Raw genomic sequence first — 12,414 nt, 5'->3', positions numbered from 1 at the left:
GTCCGAGTAGCCTGCCTTGTGATTCCCCCAGGTATAGATGGTCTCCTGTGGGCAGGTGGGTGGAGGCCCTGCTCCTGTCCTCCACAACCTCTTCACCAGGTGTCGACCTGAGAGCAAGCCTCAGAATGAACTCTGCCCCAACAAGCCTTGCTTAGCAAGGAAGCACAGAACCTGTCCTTGGGAGCTCAGGGAAGCCCCAGCTCTGTGTCCTTAACCTCTTTGCAAGACCATGCAACACAGTCCAGACTCAGTGTCTGCAGGGCTTGGGTTTGGACTGCTAATGAGACCCCTGTCTCTGAAGAGGTTTCCAGCCAACTCCAACACCTTGGAAACCACTCATTTCACCCTCAAAACGGATTTCACCCACTTGGGCTTATTAATCAACTGTGATTCAGAGAGCAAGAGCCTCGGGCTCTGGGGTGTAGGCTCCTGCAAGGGGCCCGCGGCACTAGGGAAATGCTCCCCCGCACAGACTCCTAGTTGGGCCCTGGCAGTGTCGACTGGCCACTCGCAGGTTGAAACAGACTTGCACACGCGTGTGCACTTTACCAGCTCTGAGATGCCATCTGGTATAAGCACCACTCTTTTTTTTTTTTTTTTTTTTTCAATTCTCAGGATCAAGAGAAGGGCCTTGGGCAGGAGCAGTGCTGTTTTCTACATCATTAAGATAGAGAAAAAATGCTGCCAATAAAACTGATCTGATGCTCTCCTGTCACTTAAAGTTTAATTTCGTACTTACTGGAAGAGACTTTTTAGGTTCCATGTACTTTTTGCCATGGTTGAACATGTTTATAGACTATGAGGAAAAAATAAAGGTAGAGAACGACTTAGTTTTCTTAAAGCGGCTTCATATCCACAATCTGACTTTTCTCAGTCACCTTCTTGCATAAAAATGCCCACTCCTCTCTTTCTTTCTGCTCTTGGTGCCGTGGAGGAATGGATGACACACCACGTCTGAAAACAGCCCAGGGCCGCTTGTGCTGGCCTTTGCCTGGCTCTGTCATTTGTAGGTCCAGCAACAGTGACATTTATAAGACTTGGGGGTAAGAGATGCTTTCAGAAAAAAGAACGTAAAATCACAAACATAAGTTTAGGTATGAAAGTGACTATTGAGAACGAGAAGCACAAATTAATACACAACATCACAGATGTGAAAAGTCGCTGTCAGACGCCCCACAATTTACAAAAAATGCTGAGAAGTAACATAGACGCTTCTGAGCAGTAAGCACTGGGCTGCTCTGTGGGGCTCCCCCCCCCCCCCCCGTGGCTGCGCGGGGACCACCCTGTTGTGCTGGGCTGTGTAGCTGTGACCAAATCTCTCCTGTGCTTTACGCATGGACTCGCCGTTTAATACAAAGGCAGCTTTGCCATTGGAACACTTGATTCTGCACACCATTTCTCTGCCTCTCTTCAATTTTGATGCCATTTCATCTGGGGCTGCCGGATCCCATCTGATGAGATGCTCAGAGCAATCATACGCCGCGGGACGTAAGGTATCACCCACTGGGGTGTCTGCAGCACTTGCCGATTGGCCTCTTAGAACATAGGGATACTGGTGCATCCTGTATGGCATGATTTTCATTAAAAGGTGCAGTTTGGACTTTGACTCATGAAAACTAAACATTTTATTTACAATTGTGTGTCTTTGATGACTGGAAGTGCTGTATACAGGTAGTTCTTGGCTCTGTGCCTGTCTTCCCACCTTTGAGGAGCAAGGCTGTCTCAAGTGGGCTCAGGCTGGTGTCATAGAGTTTCATAGGCTGGGTGGTGTAAGCAGCCCAAGTTGACTATCTCACAGTTCAGGGACTGGAAACCCAAGATCTCCATGTTGGCAGCTCTGGTTTCTCTGAAGGCCTCGCTCCCTGGTTTGCAGATGGATTACCATCTGCTGTGTCCTCACGTGGCTGTTCATCCTGATGTCTTCCTTTTATAAGGACACCAGTCCTATTGAATTAAGTCTCACCCTTAGGATCCTACTTAATCCGCATTACTTGCCACCATGGTCTGGATATAGCTTGCTTATATCCCATTAAGGTTCATTTGCTGGAAGCTTTGGTCTCAGTGTGGTAGCGTTGGGAGGTGGTGGGACCTGTATGGGGTGGGGCCTGGTGCAAGGTAATTAGGTCATTGGGGCATCACCTCCAGAGGATTTAATATAGTTCTTGAGGAATCCCAGCTAGTTCCCTTGGGAGTGAGTTGTTATAAGAAAAGCAAGCTTCGCCCCTGAATCCTGAATCCCACTTGCTTTCTAGCTTGCCATGTAATCTCTTCTATCATATTGTGATGTAGCCACAGGGTCCTCACCAGAGCCAAGCAGATGCTGACAGAGTACTTGTGAATCTCCAGAAATATGAGCTAAATAAATGTCTTTTCTTTATAAGGTAATTCAGCCTCTGATATTTTGTTATAGCAACAGAAAATTGACTAAGAAACCTCGTAAAGGTCCTGTCTACAAATATAGGTGCATTGAGGGACAGGGTTTCAACTTATGGATTTTAGGGGGACACAATTCATTCCACAGTAGGACCACAGATAGAGTTGGATTGGAGTCTGACTTCTGGCCCTACCTCTTGGTGTCATAGGGGGTGGTAGAGACATCTAGCAGGCCTTCCTATATCGAGAAGGCTAGCAATAACTTAGACATGGAAATGACTGTGAGATGCATAAGCCTCATCGAACTTCAACTACCAAATCAACTATCCATTTCCCATATTCAATTCATCCTTAGTTGGGTGACAATCAGATGCCTGTTGTCACTTCCACTTCCCAACGTGAGGAGAAATGGGAGCAATCGGAGTGAAAGGAAACGGAAGGCTTCACTGCCTTTCCTAAACATCTTACGTCACAGGTCTCACAGCAACAGCTGCAGGGCGCACCCCGCGCATGGCAGGGTCCCAGGCAGGCTTAAATTAAGCCCCGAAGCTTCGAGTTTATTAGTTTATTAGTTTCACCTCCTTTTGATGCTAGTTTTGGGAATGTTGTGGGACACATCTGATTCGGAAGTGTCGGAAGCTCCGACACTTCCTCGTGCCCTTTTGGATTCTGGGGGAGTTCAGAAGTAGCCTACCTAGTCACAGGATTCTCCTCTAAATTGTTAGCATCTGCCTTGAAGGGTTTTTTTTTTTTTTAAATTACACTTTTTATTTTGAGATCACTGTTGCTTCACATGAAATTGTAGGAAATCGTATGGGCGCAACCACGGACCGTACCCGTTCCCCGGTGGGAGCTCTTGCCCAGTGGCAGTGTGGCCTCACAAGAGGACGTGGGTAGGGCGACATTCCTGAAAGTCCCCACCAAGGGTCCCTTGTGCTGTCCTTGCACAGCCACACCTACTCCCCTCCCCCGCCCTCCCCTCCGTGCCTGGCAGTCCCGCCTCTGTTCATTTCTCAAAGTTTGCCATTTTGAGAATGTTAAGTAAATGAAACTGTATGGATAGGACCATTTAAGGTGGTTTTTTCTTCTTTTTTCTCTTTTTTTAACACTTTGCATGATTCTCTAAGAGATTCATCCAGGTCCTTTGTCATCTTCTCAGCACCTTTAAGAATCTTCTTGCATTTGTTTTACATGTAAAGTTCAGGTTTTTTAGTTGTATTTCATGGGAGGATTTGGAAATCAGGGGTGAAGTACGTCTAGCTCATCTTCCTGAAGCGGAAGTGGGATCTGCAGGGTGTGATGTTGGTGGTTTCGATGTTTGCAATGACGTAAGGAGAGCTCCCTGGCTGAGAGCGAAATCGGAGCTGGTGACGTGTGAACAGATGTGGGTCCCGGGACGGAGTGTGTGTTGTGTAGTCTGGGGTGAAGTCGTGCTCTGTCAGTCACAGGCCGTGTTCCAGGGTGGCGTGGTGCAAACGCTGGTGTTTTCTCGAGTCAGATGTTGATTCTAATACCCAGAGTGGTGGCATTAGGAGGCCAGGCCTTGGGAGGTGACTCAGTCACAGGTGGAGTCACAAATGAGACTTGTGTCCTACCCAAGGGGCTTGTCCCTTTCTGCTGCTCCAAGACACAGAGAAGGCGCCATTCCTGAAGCCGAGGACCCAGTAGTGGAATTTGCTGGTTCCCTGGCACCTTGTCTTGGTCTTCTTGGCCTCTAGAACTGTAAGCACTAAGTTCCTGTTGACAACTGCCCAGTCTAAGGGATCTGCCCATAGCAGCTGCCTTGGACTAAGAGGTGATCTCTTAATCATCCACCCTCTGTGGCCCACGGCTCTCTGGTGTCCTCTCTTTTGTTTCCAAGCTGAAAGACCTTGAAATCGGAGAGCTTTGTGATGTCCAGTGTACCCGCTGGGTGATGGGTCTGTACTCAGCTGCAGGTGGGGTTTCTCAGCTCTGAGAAGGAGCTGAGCAGGCAGCACGTCCTGGGTATCGATATCTGCAGGAGGGCAGAAGGGATGCAGAGGGGCAGAGGGGGCTCAAGCTGTGCTGTAGGTCCAAGTCTGCCTGTGCCAAACCCGGGCACAGCTCCTGAGCTAGAATGGCTCTCAGAGTTGCCCAGAGCTGGCCCAGGTGACCAGGCCTTTGTCCACCTGCATGGGTAAGTGGTTGCACAGGGTTGTTCTGAGGAGGGATGTGCACTTGGCCAGGGAGCTCTCTGTGGCTGAGACATCCCTGAGGGACTGACCACCAAGGACGGTCTGCCCATAGCAACAAGCCCTACATTGAAAGGGACTCAGGCAGAATCTAGGAGGGCCCACCACAGGGTGTAACTAAATAGACTCATATTGAAGTTCTGTTCCAGAAATGGTCTACTATTGGGGTACATGATCAAAGAATTGGACAATTCTCACAGAAGGCTGCGATTCTTTCTGTGGGAGAATAATGTCAATATCTCAGTGTTATGGTTTGGATGTGAGGTGTCCCCCAAAACTCACATGTGAGACAATGCTGGAAGGTTCAGAGGAGAAATAATTGGGTTGTAAGAGTCTTATCAGTGAATTAATCCCTGGTGGGATTAATTGAAGTGGTAGGGTGTGACTGGAGGAGGTGGGAATTGCTTTGGGGTATATATTTTGTATCTGGTCTCTCTTTGCTTCCAGATGATGTGAGCTGCTTCCCTCCACCACCCTCTCCTGCCATGATGTTCTGCCTCACCTTGAGCCCTGAGGAATGGAGCCAGCCTTCTATGGACTACGACCTCTGAAACTGTGAACCTGCAAATAAACCTTTCCTCCTCTCTAGTTGTGCTGGTCACATCATTTAGTCACGGCAGCGAAAAAGCTATCTGAAACACTCAGTTAATAATGATTCATAGTTCTGATGTGTTGATGCAAGTTTTCTTTGACTTTTAAGGTGGATTTTCCCCCAAGAGGGGATGATACATTTATTTTAGAGTTTCAAATAATACGAAATTTCTTCAAGTGAAACAGTAAGAGGTTATATTTTTCTTAAGCCTATCTAGGACCTACTTATTAATCTTATTGTTTGTTTTATAAATCCAGTGAGTTCTAACAATCTAGTTCAAGGGTGCTTTTATTAGTGTTCAACTACCTTAAATAATCAACCACATTTACAACTTGGTTAATTAAATTCCTTCAAACATTTTTACTGCATTTATAAATATAATATATTTGATTTCTCCTCTGTAGTTAATACAATAAATTAAACTTATGAATATAGTAAATTTCAAGTTCCCTTAAGCCTCTCAAAGCTGTTTACAAACCTAGCCAAATTTCTTAAACCGTTCAGCTTAAAACCTCAAGTCAAAAATAAATTGCACATTTTAATGGAATCATGAAGCTAATCTATTGGTTTTGGTGGGTCAAATTATCCCGTAGTACTTTAAATCCCCAACCTACACAGCTTATCTGCAGTGTGACACATAAGCATTGGTATTCTTTCTCCGTGCTCTGCACTTCCTGCTTGATTGCTGGAAACTTCTTTTAGGCAGATGATGGTCGCTCCAGCAGGTTATGAGGAGAGCACACTGAAGACCAAACTTTCACCCTCTATCTGGATTTGAATAAACAAACACTTATTATCAGACCTGTGAGCTCAGTGAAGTCCCTGTTCTATTTTTTTAACTAATTATTTAAAATAGACAAATAAAAATTGTATGTATTGTGCACAACATGGTGTTTGGTGCGTGTGCGTTATGGAATGGTCAGATGAAGCTGATTTACACACGTACCTTCTTAGATCTTTACTCTTTGGATATTCTGTCTTGTGGGTGGTCTGACCACCTGGCACGGAGGTCATCAAGGCAGATAGGTCAGACTTCTCCCAAGTCGTTGGCTGGACACGGGCTCTGAAGACGTCCGGTGTCTCCTTTCCCTCAGCTCTTCTTCAGTCCTGTTCGTAAAGCGTGGGACTTGTTACTAGGACATTTTACCCTATCTCATGACTCGAGGACCAGGAAGTTCATGAATGCAAATGTTTTCTTGTTTTAATTTGTTATATTTCTTTTATATAATATACAATTGTACTTCTTTATAGGGTACAGTGTGGTATTTTAATGCATATTGATCAGATTGGATAATTATCATCACTATCTCCTTAACACTTCTTTTTGTTTGGTGCTTTTGAGCTCCTCTCTGTGGCTGTTCATCAATGATGTAGTAGGTCCTTGTGAGTTACAGCTGCCCCCCTCTGCTGTGGAACACGAGAACTTTCTCTCCTATGTCTTCTGGTACCGGTTTTCCAGCCTCCCTCTGTAGGAACCTTTATCTGACCTTCACAAGATTAATTAGCGAAACCTTCGGTGGTGTTGGAGACTTGGAGACTGAAATTCTTGCTGTAGCCATCTATGGTGTGGGGACTTGCTGGCTTCTGACTGGACATTCTTCATCAGGCCACGACTGTGCCTAAAACATAACTTTAACCACAGTATAGCATTGCACCACGTATGCTAGCGTATTTTACAGTGGGTGATACACATCTAAACATCTTCTGAGGCGTGCAATCCTGCGATCATGGCATAGGAAGGGGACGATGTTAGAGATTACAATTTGACTGAGGAGCAGAAGGCGATCAAGGCCAAGTATCCTTCAGTCAATCGGAAGTACGAATGGTCTCGCTAAATTACATAGGGCCTCACTAAATTGCTGAGGCTGGTCTGGAATTTGTGATACTCCTGTCTTGGCTTCCCAGTCATGGGATTATAGATTTGGATCATACAGCAGATGTCCAGTTACATGCATGGGGAGATACTCTGGGGGAAGCATTTGAGCAGTGTGCAATGGCCATGTTTGGTTACATGACAGATACTGGGACTGTGGAACCCCTCCAAATGATGGAAGTAGAAACCCAAGGAGATGACTTACAATCTCTTCTGTTTCACTTTTTGGACGAGTGGCTTTATAAGTTCAGTGCTGATGAATTCTTCATACCCCGAGAAGTAAAAGTACTTAATATTGATCAAAGAAATTTTAAATTGCGTTCAATTGGGTGGGGAGAAGAATTTTCATTGTCCAAGCACCCTCAGGGAACAGAAGTCAAAGCAATAACATATTCAGCAATGCAGGTCTATAATGAAGAGAAGCCAGAAGTTTTTGTGATAGTTGATATTTAAAATACCAAAAAAGAAAGAAAGAAAGAAAAGGAAAGAAAGACGAACTCCTATGAAGAACTTTTTTTCAAAATCCTCCTTTTGAGAAGATCAGTGATTTCTGTGGTATCTTGATAAATGGGCATTTTTGCATCAGGAATTTTTAATTTAAAGTGTGACTTTCAGAAATGGAAAATCAGAGCAGAGCCTTGGTCTGTGTTCCCTGCATATTCAGACTTTGAAGAATTCTTCAGTGCTTGAGGGCAGTTATGTTCTCTCCTGTGTTCATTCCCTGCTATGGCAGCAAGTACCCCAGATTCTTCTAATGGAATGAGAGCCCTCCAGTTTGGTCCCAGAAGGGATCACTGATATAAGTAACAGTTGGGATAGAATCCAGTTTGGAAAAAAGAATAATATGAGAAAATAACAAAAAAAAAAAAAAAAAAAAACAACCATCTTCTGAGTGCTAGATGAGAGTCATTTAAACAGTAGGCACACTGGAATCTCACCCTAAGCAGAAAGATGTCACTTCTCTTGAAGAGAATTTGGGGTGGGGGATCCATTCATGGCTGCCCAGGTCTTATTGTGCTTGAGATGAACATGCTGGCCTTTTTAATGGATCTACAGAGGGACTCCTAGACCACACCCTTCCCAGGGCACATGTCCTGAGCCGTGTTCACAGGGATCAAGTTCACCATCAGCAATTATGAAATCAAATCTGAGTTGGGTGAGGCCTTTATTCTCACCGAGGTCCCACCGACTTCCTTTCCTACTGGACCAGATGTTTCATTTCTTTAGTTCTCTTAAGTCCGTTTCCTTAGCAGATCTAGAACATGATTCTTTCATCTGAATCTGTAGAGAGTCTCAACTCACTGCTTTTTAGCAAATTTCTCCTGGGAATTCTGTTGCTTTTGCTGTTTTATTCTACGACACAATACTGATCCATGTAGAAGGACGTACACAGTTTTTGCCTGTGTTGTGAAGCCTAACAGTAATGTAAACAGCTGGGACGCTGGGAAATCTTGTGGAATCATAATAAAATGGAGCCATCAGGCTTTACGGGGGCAGGACATGTGCAGTTCTGGGGATCCTGGAGCACCTCTCTGGGGTGTGGCTGTCAATTCGATGATGCAACCCCAATGTACTTTCCCGTGTGCTTCCACCAAGGTCCAGTTTCCAGGAGGGAAAGTCCGTTTGGCCTTGCCTGATCACACACCCAACTCTGGTTAGGATGTGGCAGATCCTATGGTTGGGAGCCCTAGGAGGGGAGGTACAGTTCCCTGAAAGGTCAAGTGCAGGAGATAAAACAAACCCCTCTCCCTCTAAGCTAGGAAGAGCAGGTCACCTTAGCCAGAGACCCTCCTTGTTCCCATGTGGGTTTGCCATGGTATTTGGAAATTGTGGACAATAGTATCCTATTTTCTGTGTGTTTTTTCTTTTGTGAAGAAAATCCTTGAATATTATTTGAATCTCATTTTCAATCTTTCCAGTTTTCCACATTGATACAGATTTTCTTTGGTCATCTGGTGCTAATTTTGAGAAGAATCAAGTTCAGTGCATGAATCATATTTTGTATTCTGTAGGATATTTCTGGGAGAGGCTGACAAGATTTTGGGTGGGATGGGAGAAAGAGGCAAGAAAGTAGATGAAAGAACAGTGTAGCAAATCTTGCCCAGGAAGAGAAACATGAACAGGGACAAATTTCAGAAGAGACAACAGACTTTCATACCTTAAAGGCTTGGAGATGTCCAGAAGGTCACCATGAACACAGGATGATTACTTGATTTTCTGCTCTCCCTGGGCTGGGACCTTCTGCTCCTCCTCTTACTCCTGCAGATTTGGGTTAATCATCCATCCTGTCTTTTCCCACTATCCTTTGTGTATGTCTTGACATAAACGTAGCAAAACTTTTAGATGACTATCATTTGGTGGAACTTATGCGCAAGACACACCTAATGCTTGATGTACCTGTATAGTTAGTTTATGGACCAGTTTTGCTATGGTTTGGATATGAGGTCCCCCAGACCTCCGATGTTGATGCAGGACTATTTGGAGGTAAAATAACTGGATTATGGGAACTGTGACCTCATCAGTCCATCCTAGTTTGAATGGACTGACTGGTGGTCCTGTAGGCAGGGAGTGTGGCAGGAGATGGGTCCCTGGCGTGTGTCCTGCAAGGGGACATCTTCCCTGGGGCCCTTCCCCCTCCCTTCCTGGCTCTGCTTCCTCACTGCCACGAGGGGCAGCCTGCCTGCCTGGGCTCTTCCCCCACCACGTGCGGTTTCACCTGGGGCCCAGAGCAATGGAGTTTGCTGTCTATGAAATGAGACCTCTGAAGCTTTTAACCCCAAATAAACTTTTCCTTCTCCAAGTTATTCTTATTGAGCATTTTGGTCACAGCAAAGCTGACTAAAAATGTTCTGTAAGGCGGCGTTTTTGTTCCTGTCTACCATCTAGAGATGCCTGAAGAGGTTACCTCTGCCTGGTTTGGGCTGGGTCTTCTTAGATCATCTGTTGACTGGAGAGGTAGGATGGTAAAGGACGGGCGAGGGGTCTGACTGCCTGCTTTGAATCCTGGCTCCATCACTTACTGGTGTGACCTAGTGAATCCATCAGCCTCTCTCTGCCTGTTTCCCCATCTTTAAAATGCTGATAATCACAGAACTTACCTAATAGTCATTGTGATTGTTAAAGGAATGACTGCACGAAAAACTCTTAAAACTGTGCATGGTACATACATAATAAGCTTGATAAAATGCCAGTTGTTTTTATTCATCATGTGTAACATACACGAGAGAACTATTCAGAGTCACAGAAATTAACTCTCTGTAGGATTTTTGAGGTGAGTCCTTTTGCTTGATGGGCTTCTGTTGACTTCACTGTGGAGCTAGGAGGCAGATGAAATGTTCTCCAATGAAGAGTGAGAGGTCGGGCATGTTTTGTGCATGTCTGAAGTCCAGGCCATTTTCCCTATGGGTAAGGTGTTGGGAGGAAGCCACCAGTGGTGACCATCAAGATAAGCTCATCTGGACCGACCTCTGTCCAGAATGTCTCTGCTGTCCAAGTCAGACAGGCGGCCCCTACAAGCAGACACAGGACATGCAGCTGTGGGCCAGGGCTCCCTGAGGTGGGGGATTGATAGCAGTCATGGGTCTTTGGCAATGTGGCAGAGATAATTCAGACACTCACCTCCAAGACAGGATTCTGGAATATCCTGTGCCAGTGTGAGACCCGGCCCCACTGAGGGATGAGACCCAGGAAAGAGGTAGACAGATCCAGGATTGCAGAGCGCAATTTGTTGGGGACTTACCGACACAAGTGTGGTCCTTGGTGGCAGCAAGACCTGGTGAATTCCTGTGATTTGGGTCAGAACGGGGTCGAGTAGATAGGTGAAAACAAAAGTAACTTCATCCAAACTGGAGTGGACCTGATTTATCTCAAGCTAATATCAGAGGGGCAGGCACACTCCTGGTGCCAGAGTCCAGTCATAAAGCTCCACATATCACTCTAATGGTTCTATTTATAGTGGCTGGGCAACTGTGCAGGGAATATCGGCCAGGGTTCCTTAGAGCATCATGGCAGTTACAACTCAAGATGGCTGCAGTCATGGCAAGCTGAATCCATGCAGGCAGAAATTCTTAATTTTCTTTGCACCCCAGACCCCGTTGGTCATCTCACAAGGTTCATGAACCCTTTCTCCAAATGTTTTTAAATGCACAAAATAAAATATATAGGGTTACTAATGAAACCAATTATGCTCAAATATGATTAATATATATTGTATATATACCTTAAATTAATGACTTCATTATATATGAGCTTATTTATTACCATATTCAATAGCAAGCTCTTACAGCAGGTCTAACAGCTATCTGAATTTTGAAATAGTGATGAGAATAAGTATTTTGCAATATCTGCACAACCTTAATGTGATATGAAAATATCTGTGATTTCTCCTGGTGATAAAGAACCTGAGACTGCTGTGGTTTGTTGCCTGCATTCATATTTGAAGGGAATGCTAAATTTCAGTTAAGGGTTGGTGAAAATAAAGACATGATTTTTCCCTCCATCTGAGTTGTTTATGGGTCCCATGAATTCACACCTCCGAAAGAATCCTGTGCTTCTATGACCCCGAGGCAGACGCATAATCACATAGGGCTCATGCGGCAGGCTGGAGGCAGGAAAGGCTACCAAACGGGAACCACTGCATTCCTCCCCTGTGAGCGGGATGGTTTCCTAGAGGGTGTGAAAATAAGAACATTCCTCTCTGAAGGGAAAGATGTTCCCGGTGAGGGACGTTTTGTGAGCATGATCGTGCTCCTGTGCCCACGGCACGAGCAGGCTGGCATGGTCAGTGTGGACCTGCAGCCTCTTCAGAGATCCTGCAGACAGGATGTGGATTCCAGGGCCATCCAGCTGAGCATCTAGAAGTGCTGGCTTCTCACCACGCAGTGCCCCAGTGGGATGATTTAAAGCAGCTCTCAGTGGCACCCTTAAGATTTATGTGGATAATCATCTCAGCGGTGGGAATGATAAGTTATCACATTGATTATTTGCATATAGAAAGGCTCTTCATGAATTGTATGGGTTCTCACATTCAACCCTACACTTGAGAAGAAGGTGAGCAGTTTTCAGATTTAATTAGAGAGTACTAGACAGGTAAATTTATAGGGCATAAAACATCAATAGTAGATCATGGATTAAAGCTAACAGAGAAAAGGAGGACATTTGTTTTCTTATACAGGCAAATAGGATGCAGACACAGTAATACCTGAGGCTTTAATGGGAGCATTGGGCTTGTTCCAGGATGCTTGCACAGGGCAGTCCTTTCTGGAATAATGTTATGGCTATCACAATACAGGATTAGCAGAAGGCAGGTGGGACCCAGACTCCTGTGGGACTGTAGAATTAATGCAAAGACCTGCATATATTCT

The 12,414-nt window shown here is 45.2% G+C and overlaps 1 pseudogene; it reads left to right on the top strand.

Annotated features, from left to right (window-relative positions):
- Positions 1-6,875: 6,875 nt before the first annotated feature.
- Positions 6,876-7,508, top strand: LOC124987387 (protein archease-like; annotated as a pseudogene).
- Positions 7,509-12,414: the final 4,906 nt, after the last annotated feature.

The sequence above is a fragment of the Sciurus carolinensis genome, chromosome 6 (assembly GCF_902686445.1).
Source record: "Sciurus carolinensis chromosome 6, mSciCar1.2, whole genome shotgun sequence".
Lineage (NCBI taxonomy): Eukaryota > Metazoa > Chordata > Mammalia > Rodentia > Sciuridae > Sciurus > Sciurus carolinensis.
Note: the sequence above shows the minus strand (reverse complement) of the source record. Positions and strands in the feature narration are given on the sequence as shown.